The following is a 17,919-nucleotide window of genomic DNA, read 5'->3' on the forward strand; positions in this document are numbered from 1 at the left end:
CTGCGTGGACTTGGTCCGCTTGGAGAGTTTGTAGTTGAAGTACATGGCAGCCTTGGACTGCGGGGCTCTCCTGGGCCAGCAGGTGCGTCCGTTGCCGAAGTAGTCCTCCAAACACTGGCAGGTGTAGGAACCATCTGTGTTGACGCACCGAGCGTGGCGGCTGCACCGGTGAGACCCGGTTAAACATTCATCCTTATCTTTGGAGTAGCAGAGAAGGAGATTTAGTCAGCGATGTCAGGTTTGTAGTTATTTCAGGAAGGTAAGCTAAAGCTGCTTCACAGTGGAGTATGCTGCTATGAACCTGCTCAAGAGATAATTTTGCAGTGCTCATCACAGGGATGAAAACAAAAAAACAGCTTGTGGGTGAGCCACAGCTGAGTGGGTGAGCTACGACCGCTCATCAAACAAACATGGTCTCTGGATTCCTCTGCTGCCAAAGCACATCTTCACATGATCCCCGTCTCTGCCAATTAACACAGATGAGGAGAACATGTGGGGATGTGCTGTGATCCGTTTAGACATTTACAAGGCTGACATGGAACAGACCCGACTGCATAGCTCCTTTGCTCTCTCCAAATATTTCCTGTTGTTTCCTACTGTGAAATTATGTCAAAACGTTAAAAGGAAACCTCTGACGCAGCCGAGGGTTCAGGAACACGAAGCACGCCACAAACATACCACATGAAAAACAATGTGGCCACCTGCTTAACAACAGCGGTTACCTTTCTGGATGTCTTTATTTAGCAACAAAAAAATTTGGGTGGATTTACTTCACTTTTTGTTTTGTTTTGTTTTACCTCGACATGCCACTGAGCCCTGCAGCATCCCCATCACAAAACCATCTTGGCAAACACAGACGAAGCTGCCAAAAGTGTTCTTGCAGGTCCGCCGTGGTGGGCACACATCGGCATCCCGCTGGCACTCATCTACATCTGCAAGGCAACACAAACATGTGTCACAAGCAACACCTTTGGTTAATTTAAGCCCTCTTGTCATCACTTTTTAAAAAAAAAAATAACAAACACACAGCTTAACCTTTCTTCTCCTCTTTGCTCAAAACAGCAATTACCTTCTAAAAGACACAAATAAGCACCTTGACCTTGCAGCTATCTCTTTGTACTGGAGCTTTGAAGGGTGCACTGCAGTTAACAAACAAGGAACGACCCCCAAAACACACAAATGTGTCACATCACCATTGCAGGATGAAGCCCTTTGGTGTGGTAGGAAGTACAACACCAGTAGAGACCCACAAATAAATGTTTATCTCAATTCCGTTGTGAGTTTATTTGAGATGCAAGGGTTTATCAGGATCCTTCAGATAAGAACACCTTTTCATGTGGTTTTATAGCGGAACTACTGTTTTTTACATCCTGGACCTTATTTCTGGCATAAAATACGGTCATTTACTCACCCATATAAGTTCTGTGTGATTTGTAGTCGTTCAGGAGATATTTAGATCAGCGTATATCTATATAGTGGGAGGGACTGGGGCACCGAAACTATTGCTGTTCTAGTGCTATTCCCTGTTGAGTCCGGAGTTACCTGTTATCATCATCCAGGGTCTGTAGATTGATAGATAACGCGTTATTTAGAGGCTGCGTTGCGGTGCCCCAGTCACTCCCACTATATGGATATACGGAGATCTAAATATCTACCGAACGACTACAAATTACACAAAAGTTATATGGGTGAGTAAACGACCGTATTTTATCCCAGAAATAAGGTCCAGGTTGTAAAAAACAGTAGTTCTCTTTTAAGAGTCCTATTCAAAAGATGACAGAAAACCCCAAAAAGCGAAATAAAAACTAAAAAGTGTAAACTAACAAAAGGAACTTCAGATTTTGAGAGAGGATTAAACTCTTTGATTGTATTGAGTCTTCCAGGTTGAGGTACTGAAATGTGAATATCTCGCCCCAGATTATATTATTCTGGTCGTGGCTGTACCTAATAAAGAGGCAAACAAGTGTATCCTCACTTCCTTACTAGCTAGAAAACACCCATTTTGGTTACGTTTCTCCACGGTTGCGGAAACCTTGTAGCCCACCGTGTATATTACTACTTTAAACACAGTTGGGCTTTGGTGAGGGGAAAAAAGCTGTCATTTCTCTCCACTCAGACGTTAAATAGTTCCCACCAAAAGCGTTTCTCCCACAGTGTGAGAACGTCAAAGAGCCGTGAGAGAGTCCCGTCACTTCATTACAGGACAGCAGTCGTCTGCTGCTGACTTATCGAGGGGGGACTTGAGTCATAAACTGAGGAGAGCGTCCAGGCTGTGTTTTTCTTTACATCAGCTAATTAAAGGCTTTCTACCAGTGGGTCAGCGGAGAGGTGCCACCGGTGACGTAGCTTCAGCAAGTTGACATAATGTGAACGGAAAGTTGTTTGCTTCGCCTGGCTCAGAAATAAATTAGAAGACATGATATAGACAGATTTTTTAGGTATTATCGTGTGAAAATACACTGAGATACTGTCCTCATTTAACATTTCGTCCTGTTTGTGTCTAACCTGACGGGGCAGATGGTTTGTTACACAGAACCATCTGGGAAGTCGACCTTGGAAAAGCACATTCTCAAAAAAATACTTGGCAGGTGATTGGACAAACCATCTGTCTATCATTGTCTACCGGGAAGTAAACACAACAATTGACCGTCAGTCCGTTGTTTGAGGACAGTTTGGACGTCTAGCGTGTAGTCTTTGGTTATTTTGTGCATTCTTAAGACTGACATGCCCATTGATTTTAGTCGTTCCTGTTGTAATCCCACACATCTTGTGAGAATCTAGTTGCCTTGCAAGGTAAATTTGGGTCCACCTGATGGATCCAAGTCCAAAATTCATCCCACTTTCACTTGTGTTCTCCAAAATGCTGCTTTATGTTTATCAGCCAGGGCTTTTATTTTAGTGAAATAGGCTCTTTGAATGATTAGAGCTGTGACAGTGAAGCCCACAGCAAAAACAAGTGTTCTTTAGAGCCTTTCACAAGTTGTACTTTAATCAATTTCCAATATAAAATCATTGTTTAGAACCACTTTGGGTCAAATGTTTGTGGAAAATTGTCTTTAAAAACAAAAAATTCTCGGGGGCACAGCTACCTGCCAAACATCAACATACTAGAGGACAGTTCAGTCTGATTGTCAGGCTAAAATGAACCATTAAAAGTGATAAATCTAAACCTGTGAGCCATTTAGCTGCAGTGATTCACCGCAGCGGCAGGTTGAGGGGTATTTCTAGAGGAGCGCTACCTTCGCAGGTCTTGTTGTCGGCAGCCAGGTGGAGGCCGGGGGGACACAGACAGCGCACCGCTCCCCCCATCTCCATCTGGCAGCCATACTGGCAGCGCAGGGAGAAACATGCGGCTTCTTCTGGAAGACAGGCAGGGAAACACTGGCTGAGAATCGGTCAGAGGGTCACACACACAGTCATACCACCACAGAGCATAGAAGCCATAAACAACACCGGCGACCAAATCCTACTTAAGCTGAAAAATCTGTATTTCCAGTCAATAATTTACACATTTTTTTGCCCCAAGCTTTGTTATAAAATCAATTTCTATAATATAAACTGTGAATTTCTGTCTAAAATAAGCTCCTATTATTGGACAGAAGAGGACTTTTTTCATTTGGGTTTCTGGATCTTGGCCTGCTGATTTTAAATGTACTATTTTAAGAGGAAATTACTCACTGATGCAGGTGTATCCATCTGCAGAGAGCGCGTATCCGGGTTCACAGTAACAGCGATAGCTACCGTGTGTATTCATGCAGCGCTGGGAACAAGGCCTGTCCAGCAAACCGCACTCGTTCACATCTGGAGTCAATACGAAACATTATTCAACAAGCAGGAGATAGAAATCCTTGTGGTAAATGATGCAGGAGAACGCAGGTAATGGTTAAGAAATTAAAAACACAAGACGGACTACGGCCCCGTGAGTCATACTCCACCTTCATCACACTGCAGTCCCTTATACCCCGCGGAGCATAAACACTTGTCTGGTCCCACACATTTTCCCTTCACACAGGGCTTCCTGCAGACAGCTGTGAAGGACAATAGACACAAACGTAAACACCAAGAACTCCTGTGCACAGGTACACTGTAAAACATTACAGCCCCATTAAGTTATGTGAATGTTTTTCTTCTCTTTGACTCCAAAGGTCATGACAAGTTTTCAGTATTGAACTCAAATTTCTAAACTTAAACTTAAAGTAATCCATGGTCTTGACTTCTTGCGAGTTTTGTCTGTGTGGTCAATGTTCATTTAACTCATATCATTATGTTTTGAGTTGAAAAAGCAACGGGTGAGGAGGAGGAGGAGGAAGGGTGATGTGATCTGAATACTGGGAAATCTTTGCAGGCTACTTGGTGCTAGGTGATCGTTTAAAGAGAAACATTCATTTGATGGACTGTTAGTTCAAAAATATTTGTTAGTGTAGCTTTGTACGCACAAATATTAAATTGCAATTTCAGAGTAAAAGTCTAATAAGCAAAGTGTACAAAGGTATTAAGAGCTACAACACACTTCTGAGTGTTATATTATATGTGGATTATTAGTGATCACATGTAAAATCTGAACAAATGTAGTGGAGTAAAAAAATCTAACTTATTTCTCAATACAGTGACGATGATAACATCAAAATATCAATACAGAAGATTTGTTTTGTCTAGTATAAAAGGCTCTTCACATTTTTTTCCTCATTTTCTCCGATTGTTGTTTTGTTTGTTTTGCTGGACTGATAACCTTTGACCCCTGGGTTATGCATCATCGAAGTTCGTTGAGTTGCAGAATGGCTTACGCTGACAAATGCCGTTAACATTCCTCCATCCCAAACAACAGGAAGTGGTCTGACCATAGCTGCAGAGTCCCAGCTGTGTGTGACCCCCAGTGTGCTCCAGCGCATCCTCCGCTGACCTGTGGAGGCAGAGACAAAAGGTTATCAGATCATTAAACATCGTCAAGACTTCAGGGCCTCAGTTTCAGCACATAACTCACACAGTTTGATCCAGAGGGGAGTACGCTTGATTTTCTGAAGTTGTCTTTTCCAAGAAGCAGCTGTGACCCCCACCCCCACCCTCCTCCGCCCCATCAACTAAAGACAGAACTACCCATGCACATTTTAGAGATTAAATACAAAGTCAGTGAAAAGAAGTTACAGTGGAGAGCAAAAATTATAGTCACAGAGAGAGCCCAACAACTTGACTATTTGCAGCTTAAGAACACTTGCTACACTTGTAAATAGACTAAACACAAGCAAATTTAGAAAATGTCTCTATCATCTTGACAATATGTAAATACTCACAACCGAATACTGAAACATAGCTAGCAAATACAGAAACGCAAGTAGCACCGAAACGGAAATATTTCCCCCCAAAGTGGTGATTAAAAAGGGTCTGAGTAAACGTATGAATATTATTAATGCCGTCAACAAGCAAATTAATGTTGTATTTTGTCAGATTATTTAACTAATTTAAATAATTGTGCACCTTTTTCAATAATGATAAAAAATAATAAACAAAAAACAAGGCCGTCCTAGTTAGGTGCATCATTTTCTTCTGGAAACATTTTTGTTGTCGTTTGCAACGTTTCTTGCGGTGAGTTTCTACGAAGCGTGAGCTATGTATTGACAACAGCGGTTATCTGTCTCAATTTGACAAAAAGAAACGACAATATGAGTCGAAACTTTTTCAGAACACTTGAGAGGAATACGGGAGGAAACTGGAGAGAGATTAAAGCAAGAAATTAATGTTCTGGTTGGGAGTTGAAGACAGACCTCAGCGTCACTCGGCTAGCTGCTGATATGTCCTAGTGGTCACTTAAGGTAATGCAGCAAAAATAAATAAATAAATAAATAAAAAATTTCAGTTGACTTCTAAATGTGAATAAAAGAACAATTTCTAATATATAATGCACTTTAATTCCTTAAATCACATTTTCTCTATTTTAGCATAACACAGGAGACAACAGTAAATTAACAGTTTTGTCAAGGTTACTTATATTAACGCATTAAACATTAACAAAACAGGTAAAGGTTGTACCCGCTGTAGACGCTGCTCCACAACAATGAAAGCTGGCTGCCAACATTAGCTTTGTGGCGACAGGATACACACAACAATGTCCGTCATTGGGACTAATCCAGTAGGGGTTGTTGCGGTGACAGAATGCTCTCCACGGTAACCAGTGGTCACCAGTGGTAACCAGAGAGTATAGTATTCATTTTGCACTGTTGGCATCTTTAAATTCTTCGTTTTATTCTTTATATTTTAAATGACGACCCTACTCTTTGTTGTGAGTACTTCTTTCAGCTCCTCAAATTAACTGATTTCAGCTTCTTTCAGACTTTACGTTTGAACGCTCACAACTACGTGGAAAAGCCTTATTTCTGTGTGACACATTTTTTTTTTTGTGCCCTGTGATAAATGGGTTTACGTTCATCTACATCTCTGATCACATATGAGCTCAATCACTCCTATACAATGTTTTGTTATAGGCTCTTTCAAGCACACTGCAGCCCTCTGGATGCGGCTGTATATTGTAAATATTTCAGAAAAACCTTATTCCCATGCGTTCACAAGAAAATATCTTGATATCCAACGCAATAAGAATTTCTCCCTCATTATTTGCTGCTATAAACAAAAGCGCTATAAACTACATGCCTACAGAACCACAGAACAAGTTCCACTCATAGCTGCTGTTAAATCTCCTCGCAGCCACACTGCATTAAGAGGCCATTAAAGGATCTGACACAGGCCAAGTAGGTTAGTTTTACACACTGTACTGAAAGAGGCCACCAACAGTCTCTGACAAAGATCCACGAGCCTTTCTTTGCCATATTTAGTTTTAATACTGTGATATTTAGATGTCCTTCCACTGCAAACCAGAAAACATCATGTCATTGCAAATTCTTACCTGTCCTGAGGATGAGCCAGGGAGAGCATAAAGAGGTGCCCCACCAGCACAAAGACCTGTCGGCTTATTCCAATCATCTTCTTCCACCACGGTTCCCAGTATAACCCTCGAACTACATATTAGCGTCTTCTCCCTTCGGAAACCTTCCCTCTGTCAAACGGTGCGCTAGTTTGGTGATGTGTGTGTTTAAAAGGCAATTCTAGAGGTGTTTTGCGTGCCAAAGGGCATTTAAGTGTGTGTGTGTGAGTGTTTGAGGAGTGGTGTTGTGATGGCGGTGGAGGTTGGGGGGGGGGTCACATGGTGTAATTGTAAGGTGCTGAGAGTAAGAGGTGTGACAGCTCACCTGTGTGAGCAAAACACAGAGGGACGCACAAAGAGAGGCAGGAAGAACGACAAAGAGGGAAAAAGCATGGCAAGAAAAAAAAAATCTGTATAATTCAATGTTTACTTATGGTTTATTCTGTACTGTGCTGACACTGCGTTCATGACCAGTTGACAGAGAAACCTCCACTCAAGGCCTCATTTGTTGGTGTCTTCCACATCACATGGTCTTTATCTGTTGGACATAATAAGTGTCACTTACGTTGAGAGTGTAACTTATGTTGAGATTAGGCACTGCTCTCTCAAACGTCATCCAAAATGTCTTCTGAGAAAATGTGTGTCCCTGCCTTGTTCAGGATTAATTTGATTTGGGAAACTGGTGATCTTCAATATGATGTGGGTCTGGTAAACAGCTGTTAATGTCGGGCAACACTGACATTATTTAATTAGAAGGATTAAGATGACTCCCCAGCTCCTTCTCGGGATTGGATAGGCCAAACCTCAAAATCATCCTTCCTTGCTGAGGCACATCAATACGACATCAAAGAAAACTTCAGCCAAGGGCCAGCTGGTACGGAGATGTATAACTCCTCAAACCAGCAGGTGGCAGTAGTCTGCATTTATCATTCATACTATTAGCTATGAGGCTAGGAAGCTACGCACCTTCATACAAAGCTGGCCTCTCCTAAATCATGCTGAGGGGGTCTAAAGTTGGAGCCCTTTAAACTTGTATTTGCATTAATTTCTTCCGTCTTTCTTCTCTTAGTCTGGTTATTTAAGTTGAACAGCGGATGAAAAGTCACCCTTGCTTTGCAACTGCGCAGGACACACCTGAGAAAACCGTCCATGAAATTTTGTGTTTGTAAAATGTTTTCACAATAGTGTTTTTTCCTTTCTCTTTGGACACAGAGGCTACTTTTTTTTTTCGTTCTTTAGGTGGAAAACACAAAGTCGGTTGTGAAAAGTCGGGGTCAGAAATAACTGCTGGCAGCCTCGAAGGCAGTGTCTTTGAAGCCTTAACTATTACCAGCACTGATCAGAGTGCAATCAGTTGTATTAAGCTCAAAGGCGGAGAACATGTCTGGATGCCCGGTGGTCTGCTCACTAACCCCCCCACCACCCACGCACACTGACACAAAGACACAAAGACACACACATGCACACACTCCTTTAAATCCGCATTGGTCTGATGGATGAATATCAGCTGGTAAAAAAGAAAAATCACTTAATAAGCTGATGTCATGTGTCACGGCACAGACCAGACTGATTAATATACATCCACCCACCGAGGCGCAACATTGTTCTGCTCGTATAGTCAGTCAAGAGAAAACTGGACCTTTCTGCTCTCAATTGACACCTCCCCCGTTTGTCTACCCCCGTGAACAACAAAATATTTGGCAGGTTCCTTCAAACCCCTACGACCAATTATGAGATTAAGTGGCCCTAGGGTGTCACCACCGCAGAGGAGACCATAAACCACGCTGTTTTTAGATTCGACCGATCATTCTCATAGGAAAATTAGATTATATGAGGTGCTGGGTGGGCACTGAAGAAGGTGCGGTAAAGCCAGAGTGAAAGCTGAAAATTAGTGCGTTTTGTCCCAGTTCATTTTTGACTCCGTCTCTACCCATGCAGGACCCCGCCCGCCCCTTCACCTTGGATGGTTTTTGTCAAATGTGTCACCACCGCACCATCAGCAAGTGAGGTGGAAAGAAACCATAAAATGGCTGCGCACGGTCTGCCTTGAATTAGAGCCAAACCTCACTCTGTATCTGTCATGCACAATACAGTTAAACTTAGTCCTGCCTGCCAAAGAGGAAAGGAGTGAGGGGGAAAAAAGAAAGTGGCCGTCAACAGTAAAACCGAGTGATAAACGTTGTCAGTGCTGGCTCAGTGTGTGGCAAGTGCAGGAGTTAATCAGAGAGCTGAGCTGAGCTCTCTTCCATCTGCCAGCATGGGCAGGGTGGGAGAGAGGATCAAGATTTCAAGTGCGTCTCAGAGCCAGATCTTCAGATTCTCCCCCTGCCTCCTCCTCCTCTGCTGACCACATCAGAGGTGTAACACATTGGTGGTCTTTGATTCCTCAGCTTGAAAAGGGATGCCCCACAAAGAGATCAGATATCATTTAAAGCTCCTTCCTCACCCCCCGCTCGCTCAAAAAATACAACATATCCGTCATAAATGATGAAGTTGAGCGAATCCCCTCATGTGGAAATGAAATTTGTGGAGCAGCGTTGGTGGTCAGTCACACAGAACCTATAGGCGGCCCTTCCACTCACATTAAACTTCACTTATTCACGTGTAATAGTGACATTTCACATTCCTTTGACGGATATCTGAAAAGAAAAGGCCACAAACGCTCTGGAAAGTCAAATTAAGCTTAATTTTATAACTGCTGATCATCATTTCGGACTTAAACAAAGCCACTAATGGTTTAATTGAGGCTAAATTGTCAAAGGTCTGCTTCCAAGATCAACACGTGAGGTTTCAGGAGTGTAGTTTTGCCCTTTATGGCATTAGTTTCTTCAGTGGAATGTTTGCAATAGTAGAAGAAGAAACTTGTAGAAGAAGAAGGTTGCTGCTACTGCACGAGGATCTGTGACAAAAAGTCAAAATACCAGTCAGTACAAAATTGCAAAAAAAACCCAAAAAACACCCAGTTATTGACAAGTGGAAAATAAATGGGAATACGGTGTACTTTTACTGTCACCACAAATCAGAACATTTTAACGATGTTTTTTGTTTAAATTTTTGGATGAGGAGCACAAACCAAATGCCATAAAATATGTGCCTTCCTGTATTTTCAAAACAACTAAAAAGGTTCAGCATTTCAGTTCAACGCTACAGGCACGCGAGAAGGGATAGTGAACAAAAGTGACGGACAAAAACACTCACACATTTCTGTCTGACAAATTAGATTATAATCAAACCGGCTGTTACTCAATGCGAAGGTGCTGAATTTAGATACTGAAACACGCGAAAATTGAAGGGATTAGGTCAACCTTTCTCAAATTTATGTCACGTGAACTCATTTCTAGCACACCTGACTAAACCAATGTTCACCAGATCTGGTTTATTCTTACACAAACAAACTATTAAGGCTTTGTGAAAGTTTAACGGCCAATGAATGCTTAAAATATGATGGGCAGATTATTAAAAGACTAAACGATTTATTTAAAGTTGCACAACTTGCAACACTGTGCAACTTTCTGTCATTTAAACATCATTTAAAGTTGATTTCCCAGCACAAGAGCAACCTGTCCTGAAGGGAGCAGAGGTAAACAAGTGACTGAGGAACACAACATGACTTGGTACTTTAGGAACTATACATTTCACTGTGTCTCCAGTGGTACGGTTACGGCTCAGCCTCGTGACTGACTGTGAATTTTGAAGTTAATTGTCCCAGACAATCATGGAAAAAACATCTTCGCTATTGGTGGTTTTGTAAGTGTAAGTAGCACCGGCAGAAATCAGAGCGTTAACGTTCAAAAGACCAGGAGGAGCTGAGATAGAAGACTCAAAGATTAAACATTTAAGCACCAATTTTCTGCTAACATGACACTCTAAACTTTGAATCTGTTTGTCTGTTCAGCTCAGACAACCAGTGCACAAGAAGAAAAACAGAAGTCAGTGGACAAAATAACAACTTTTACAGGGCTTTTTGAGAACTTTTCTCTTTTTACATGTTTATCTAATCTGAAGATTTAGACATGCAATCATTTTTACGATAATGTTTGCAAAAGGACGTTGTGGTTCAACAATCATAATACAGTAGGTTCTGGGTTCCAAATATGTCAAAATACAGGACGAAATACTCACATTAAATTTGCTAATTTGGCACACATCACAAAACACGCTCATACGTTTTGGCACAAATCCTTCCTCAGAGCGTTTGACACAGATATATATCTAGAATTAAGACACTGTAAACCACCTGATCACAGCTCTGTGCGACGGTTTGTGGCTCTGCCTAGTTTCCTGGCCTCTCAGTTACGACGTGCACACAACGAGCCACAACAAGCCACACACAACGTACAGTATGTGCCAGGTGAACGCTGGGTGTAGTCTTTGTGGTGTGTTCAAGTGCAACTTTGCATTTGGTGATATATTTAGAAATGCTAAGAAAATCAAACTCATGTCAATCTACTAACTAGTGAGGTAGTGACTCTTTAATCGCTGCCCATTTGCTTCCAAGGTTAGAGACTTTGTAATTGTGAGCTTTCTTACTCACAGCAGTTTAGGGTAGCCACTTTAGGTTGAACTCAGTGTAAAACGTAAAGCTCTGGTATTAGCAGATCAGTCTGCCTTGATTCCCAAAATCAATCCCGACAGGTAACAAGCAGAAACATTTTTCCCAGCAGCTGGATGGGAAATGCTTTTCAACCAGAGACTCCGGCCAAAATAAAACTAAGCAGGATCAATTACGGCCCAGGACAAGATCAATGGGGAAACAAATGTGGCTAAGATTTAAAATTAGGCCGACAGCCCAGCAAGGTTTGTTGCTCTCCCTTTCTCAACTCGCACAACTGAGAAGATGACAGCGCCGTCCGACGTCTGTTTGGAATTTCTTCAAAGATTATTATTATTATTATTTGAAGTGATGGGGGAACAAATGAGTTTTCAGATTTTGAAGCATCTTCATGTGAAACATCCAGCCAATTCCTCACCACCAATGCTAGCTGCAAGGGAAGTGACCTAATTCGTTGTATGCATGCAGGATATGTAAATGCATGCACATTTATATCATATGACATATTACTTAACGTCTTTTGACTTATACTTCTGCAGCTTCTAATTTCAGTATTTTTAGGCCTCCATGCCAGGAAATGCTGAGGCTTTTATCATCACCACCACCTAGCTACTACAGTTTCTTCTTTGGCTAATGCTTTAAACAGGTGACCCCAGAATGATGGACAGCCGGGGGTCGGAGTTCAGTGAGGCTACGCAAAGGAGTCGCCCAGGTGTGAGAGGTGAAAGGCTGAAGGTCAGGAATGGAGGTCATGAGTTGGGACACCTGCGAGGGCCTGATGAGGGCAGCAGGGACGGCTGTGGCAGGAAGACAATGTAACGGCTCTGAGAAGAAAAATGAGGCCGACCCCTCGCCAACTTTGAATCCTCTCCATCACTCTGATCCTACAGTTGCCTACACATGCTTCTCTTCCGAGTCACCTTGTTTTTGGCCGGCTATGAGATTACATCTATATATATATATCCATAAGATTAACTGAACGACGCGATGTTGTGCCATGAGTGACTCTACCTCTATATCTCACATCTAACAGCAACATTTTCTCACTATGAAAGAAACTGAAATAACGCAGAATATTGATTTTACTTGTTAAAAAACTAAAGTGCTGGCCAATCAGGTGGTGATTGTGTGATAAAGTCTAATAAAATTTGGAGCCGCAGACCTCCGCACTGTAAAACATCATTCAAGAATTTACTGGAATTCTACTAGGCTTTTTGAATTGATTTAAATTTGTAAAGAAATGCCCATAAATAAAGCTGATTCATCTTAACATCCTAGTTTTGCTTGACTTGTTCTCTCAGATTTAATTAATTCAACCAGAGTTGCATTTTTCAAAACACACAAGTTGACTTTCAAGCAATAATTCAAACCAAGTTCATTTAACTCACATTTTTAAGGCAGCATGGGAACTTACCGCCTTAAATGAATCGAATGAAGCCATCAACACGTACATAGAGCAACGTTATTGCATGGGTTTGTATTCCCTCATTAAACAGTGATTAAAAAAGTCTCCATCTGAGTAGCTATGTGTCAGGCAGGTATCTCTGACCACGCAGGGTGTAATTCTTTAGTTTCACAACATGATTTCGAGACATTCACGTGGATTACCATGTTATCGTACGTACAATATACGACAGCGCTAACTGGGAATGTGCAGTACTTTAAATGTGTGGGATACAGTGCATGCTTTCTCTTCAGGTATATTTTCAAAACGAATATGGAAGAACACACGTCAAAATGGGAATTTTTGACGTACATGTGGTGTGAAGTATTCAGAATAAAAGACCTTAAATTTACAACGAAGTGGGGTTAGGACCTGAGTCTGGACCAAGCACCACATGATTAAAGAAGCTGCTTGGCTGATCCTTATTTTGTCCTTCATATGCTCACAGATGGAGCACAGAACATCAGGAATTGGGAATGCAGTGTTTCACTCGTATTTAATTGTCACGATGTGCTGTTTTAAAACAATTGTTTACAGCGGGAAAAAATCCCTAAACACAGTCAAGAGCATTTTAGATCATCAACATTTTAAGATCATCAAACTGAACCAAACATTTGCTGGTCCTAGTTTCACGAAATAAATAACGCACAATAAATTAGTTTTTGACCTTTGGTCGAACAAAACAAGAAATCTGAGATCTCAAAAATGTTCACTTTAAACTGCTTTCATATTTTTGAGCAAACGTAAGCTGTAGTAAAAAAAGAAAAGTTTAGCTCAAACATCACGGTCCTTTACAAGACTGGAACAAGACTGATTAACGGGACCAGCAGCAAACTTATGGCCATTCATGTCTTCTAACAGTGAAAAAGGTTCGTCCACGAGTAATGGTTGTAGAAATGCAAGGTAAACTCAAAGAGCTGTAAATTCTCGAGTCAAACATGACTTTGCAGTTATGAGGAAACCTAAAATTTAAAGTTAAAGATGAAGCCTTTGAATTGTTCCTTCCTTCCTTCTGTGCCAGTGTGTTTGTGCAACAGCCTCTTCCTGTCACCACTTTGCCATGCCTGTTAGGCTGTAGCTGATCTGGAAGTACACAGTGTACAGAGAGGCAGTGCAGCCATTCGACACAGAGCTTTGGAGAGATTAGGATGCACACAGTACACCACCACCACAGGCAGTCTCTGTACCAAAACGAGGATTAAGGCTTTGGCAATGGTGAGGCAGCACCACCGAAAAACGCTTAACCATACAAAAGACACCAGAGAATCACCAACGAAAAATGTATAAATGTGCCTTTTTACCTCATGTGGCACTGATGAGAATGAATATTTTTCTGAGGAGGAACGGACTGTATTTCTTTTTCAGTCCAATATTTCACAAGTCTATGATCTTCCATTTCTGGATTAATACTCGCTTGATTTATTCTTTGTGATTCATTTCGTAGAGTGCGTTCTGACGCTGGAGTTGGAATTATGGGGGTGCATTTGTGTGATTGTGTTTCTCCGACTGAGAGACCACGCACTGTCGCAGTTTGCTGTGATAGCCGACCCATAAACAATCAGATTTTTTGTTTACCAAGCTATTCTTTGCATTTTTTTTTCTTTTACAGTGAATGTTAATCATTTGTTATGGGGAGGTTTCTCTTCTTGCGTTCAGTGTTGATGCATTAAAAAGCTTTACTTAATTAAATGTCAAACCTTTAAAAAAGAGTTGGTCATTCTGCATCGTAGCAGTTTGATTTCTTGCTTTTTGGTTTTTGCATCTATGAAGCGACGTTGTGTGCTCAAAATGTTTCAGCCGTAAGTCATGAGAGCTCCGCTGCTAGGCAACCGATACCATCTAGAAGCCACAGAGACTAATGGTTAGCAAGCTAACTACCGGGTAAATAAATGTAACCAAGAAAGGCTCCCATAATGAAAGGCTGAGGCCGTCGGAATCATCAATATTATCCTCGGACATAGTAATATTATCCTCGGACATAGCAATATATTACGGAGAAAACTCTATAAAAGCTAAATAACAATACAATCCGTTTCTGAAAACTTCTAATACGTCTCAACAGGTTGTTAAACTTGTACCTTTATGAAAATTTCAACTTTTTTTGGAAATTATGAATACCACAAGAGGCTAACATTTATATGAATTCATCTCCAGAAGTCAGGTAACATGACCTCATTTGAGGGCAGCAACTGAGTGGAAGCTGTGGGGGACTGACCAGACAAACATATACGCAATAGGGTACACATGCAATGGGTTAAAACTGATATTGAACTTTTTTATTGAAATCTGGTTACTGCGTGGGGTTATGTACCAACTTAGTGCTAGAAAACTGACAGGTCATGACTGACAATGAATCAAATTAAGTATTTTCTATGTATCTGGCGTGTTTTATGGACTGTATAAATATGGACAATGTGTCCCCACTTCCACAGGCCAAACTGACGCTATTTTCCTGGCGATACGGGTACCGCCATCTTGCAAGTTTGAGAGTGGATCTACGCGGAGCCGCATAATCGATGACCCGACCACACTTCCTCCAGACTCACTCCTGTTTTAATTTAATTAATAATGCGCTCTGCTCTACCTCCACCAGTTACAAGCAAATGTTGGATTATCCACTGTACTTATTTTACTTTATTTTATAACTCACTCTTTTATATCTCACAGTCCCACGGGACCACTTTACGGAGCGGCTGGCATGGCAACTGGTAGTTGCCGTTAAGTCACATCCTGTTTCAATAGCGTCAAATAACTAATTATAATGAAACTTATCATTAAGATTGACACTTGAACATTTTCAGCGTCATATTAACTACCTAAAATGACAGAAACCATCCTTAAAAAAATAAATAAATAAAAATTATTTAACATGTATTTTAGTGTTTTAGTTTGGCCTAAGTCCCATCCACTAACATGAATGCGGTGGAGCTTATAACCTATACTGCAGCCAGATACCAGGGGGAGCTCTACTTTCTTTGGCTTCACTTTTTGAGGAGCAGTTCTGTCGTCCATCTTTATACTGTCTATGGTTCTGTCGGTAGGACGTTTTCAACATATTTTAGCAGATAAAAACGTATTTGCCAATAAACACAATGAATGATGTGAGACCTTCTGCAAGGGAAACAAGAACAACATCGTAGCAAGGAACTGGTTAGAGGGGGACTCAAATGCACAACTCAAACAAGGTGGTGGATAGAAAGTAATTACTTCCAAAAGCAGCTGAAGACTAAGTCCAAAAATAACAAGAGGGGAAAAAAAAGGCACAAAGCACAGAAGAAGACGAGAACGACACTGACATGGGGTACAATGACAAACTGGAAAAGAAGGCTGGAACTGGAAACACGGAGACTAAATACAAAGGGAATAATGAGGCACAGGTGAGACACATCAGGGCGGGGCAAACAATCAGGGACAGCAACCACAAGCGGGAAGTGAAGACATCTGGAACGACAGAGAGCTAGTCAAAATAAAACAGGAAATACCCAAAACCCATGACTAGGTTCTGCAGAGCTGGATGTGACAAACATGACTGTTTCAGCAAGAAATGTTGTCATCGTGGTGATAGAAGTACAGTCAGGTGTTGGAGTGAGACATTACATTGCCGGGGAGATGTAAATGCCTTTACAGACATAATTTTACCGTAATCCGTCCGCTGGATATGGACATACACAAGGCCTTGCTGTGTGCGGATAACAATAGTGCTACCAACCCATCTCATAAAAAATTGTTACGCATAGAAAGTTTTCAAACTGAGTCTGTACATATTTTATTCTTCTATTTGTTGCAAAAATGTGCAATATGAAATCAAATGTAGTGGAGTAGTAAAAGTAGAAAAAGAAATACTGGATCCATGCAATCCTGAGAACACGTCAAGACCGATGAAACTTTCATCTGCTGTTAAAGGAGCTGCGAAATAATCCCTCTCCTTTCCAGGGTTATTTCAGGATGTCGGTTGTCCAGTTTGAGACACCGTACTAGGAAGAGCCAAATAAAACCATGCATTAAAATGAAGACCACCAATTTAGGGAGTCTGACTGATCTGTTTATCAGAAGCTATTTTGGATGTTTGCACAGAGAGTACAGTGGCTCTAAGTGTTCAAAAACACATTTAATGGCTGTGAAAAAAGAAGAAAGATTATTTTTTAATGACGGATGGAAGCATCGAAGCCAGTGTTTCAACATGATTGACGTGTTTTATTCATTTAATCCCTTAAATTGCCCCCCCCCCCCCGGGGACAAATAAAGTTTTCTGAATCCGAATTTGAATCGAGACACAATTGTGGACATGCAAACTGCTCAACACAAAACACTCAGTTGTGTTTGTTTAATCACAAAATGACCGGGTTCAGTTCAGTTCTGCCATCACCGCGAGTTTGACCAAAAAATTAAATGTTATTTTGCACATAAATTTCTTCCGAAACATAAATGGTAATTTTCTTGTTATGCGCACAATAGGAAAAATACAGACCCTCAAAATTTCAAATCCTTGCTTCCAGTTGTGGTCTTAATACTCAGAAATGAATGTGCTATGTACTTTATGTTCTAGGTGTCATTAGATGTCAGCTAACTGAAAGGATTTAATCAGGTTTTAAAGAAAGAATTGACTAAGCAAGATTCATCAAGAGCTTGTGCACATGCACAAGTTTTTTTCCGTCCAAGCATACGTGTAAATTTGGTTTGTGTGTCTGTCATGTGAGCTGTCGCTTGTGTAAGACCCCGGCGTATTTGCTAGTGGTGTGCGATAAACTGTTTGGCGCACACAGCCCGTCCAGATAACAAGGCGGCAGGCATCTGGCAGAGTTCACTGGCCTGGACACACACAGGCTGATGCAAGCTACGGCCCCACTTTTGCCAGAGGAAACCACATATTTGAAAGCGCAGAAAACCGACCGCGCTTCACTTTCTTTTTCTTCTGTCTTGTCGGGCAGGAAATTTCTGTGAGGAAGTCTGTGTTTGAAAAGCAAATATGTACGAAGACATGGTCATCAGAAAATACTTACTGTCTACACG

Source organism: Chelon labrosus, assembly GCF_963514085.1.
Source record: "Chelon labrosus genome assembly, chromosome: 2".
Taxonomy (NCBI): domain Eukaryota; kingdom Metazoa; phylum Chordata; class Actinopteri; order Mugiliformes; family Mugilidae; genus Chelon; species Chelon labrosus.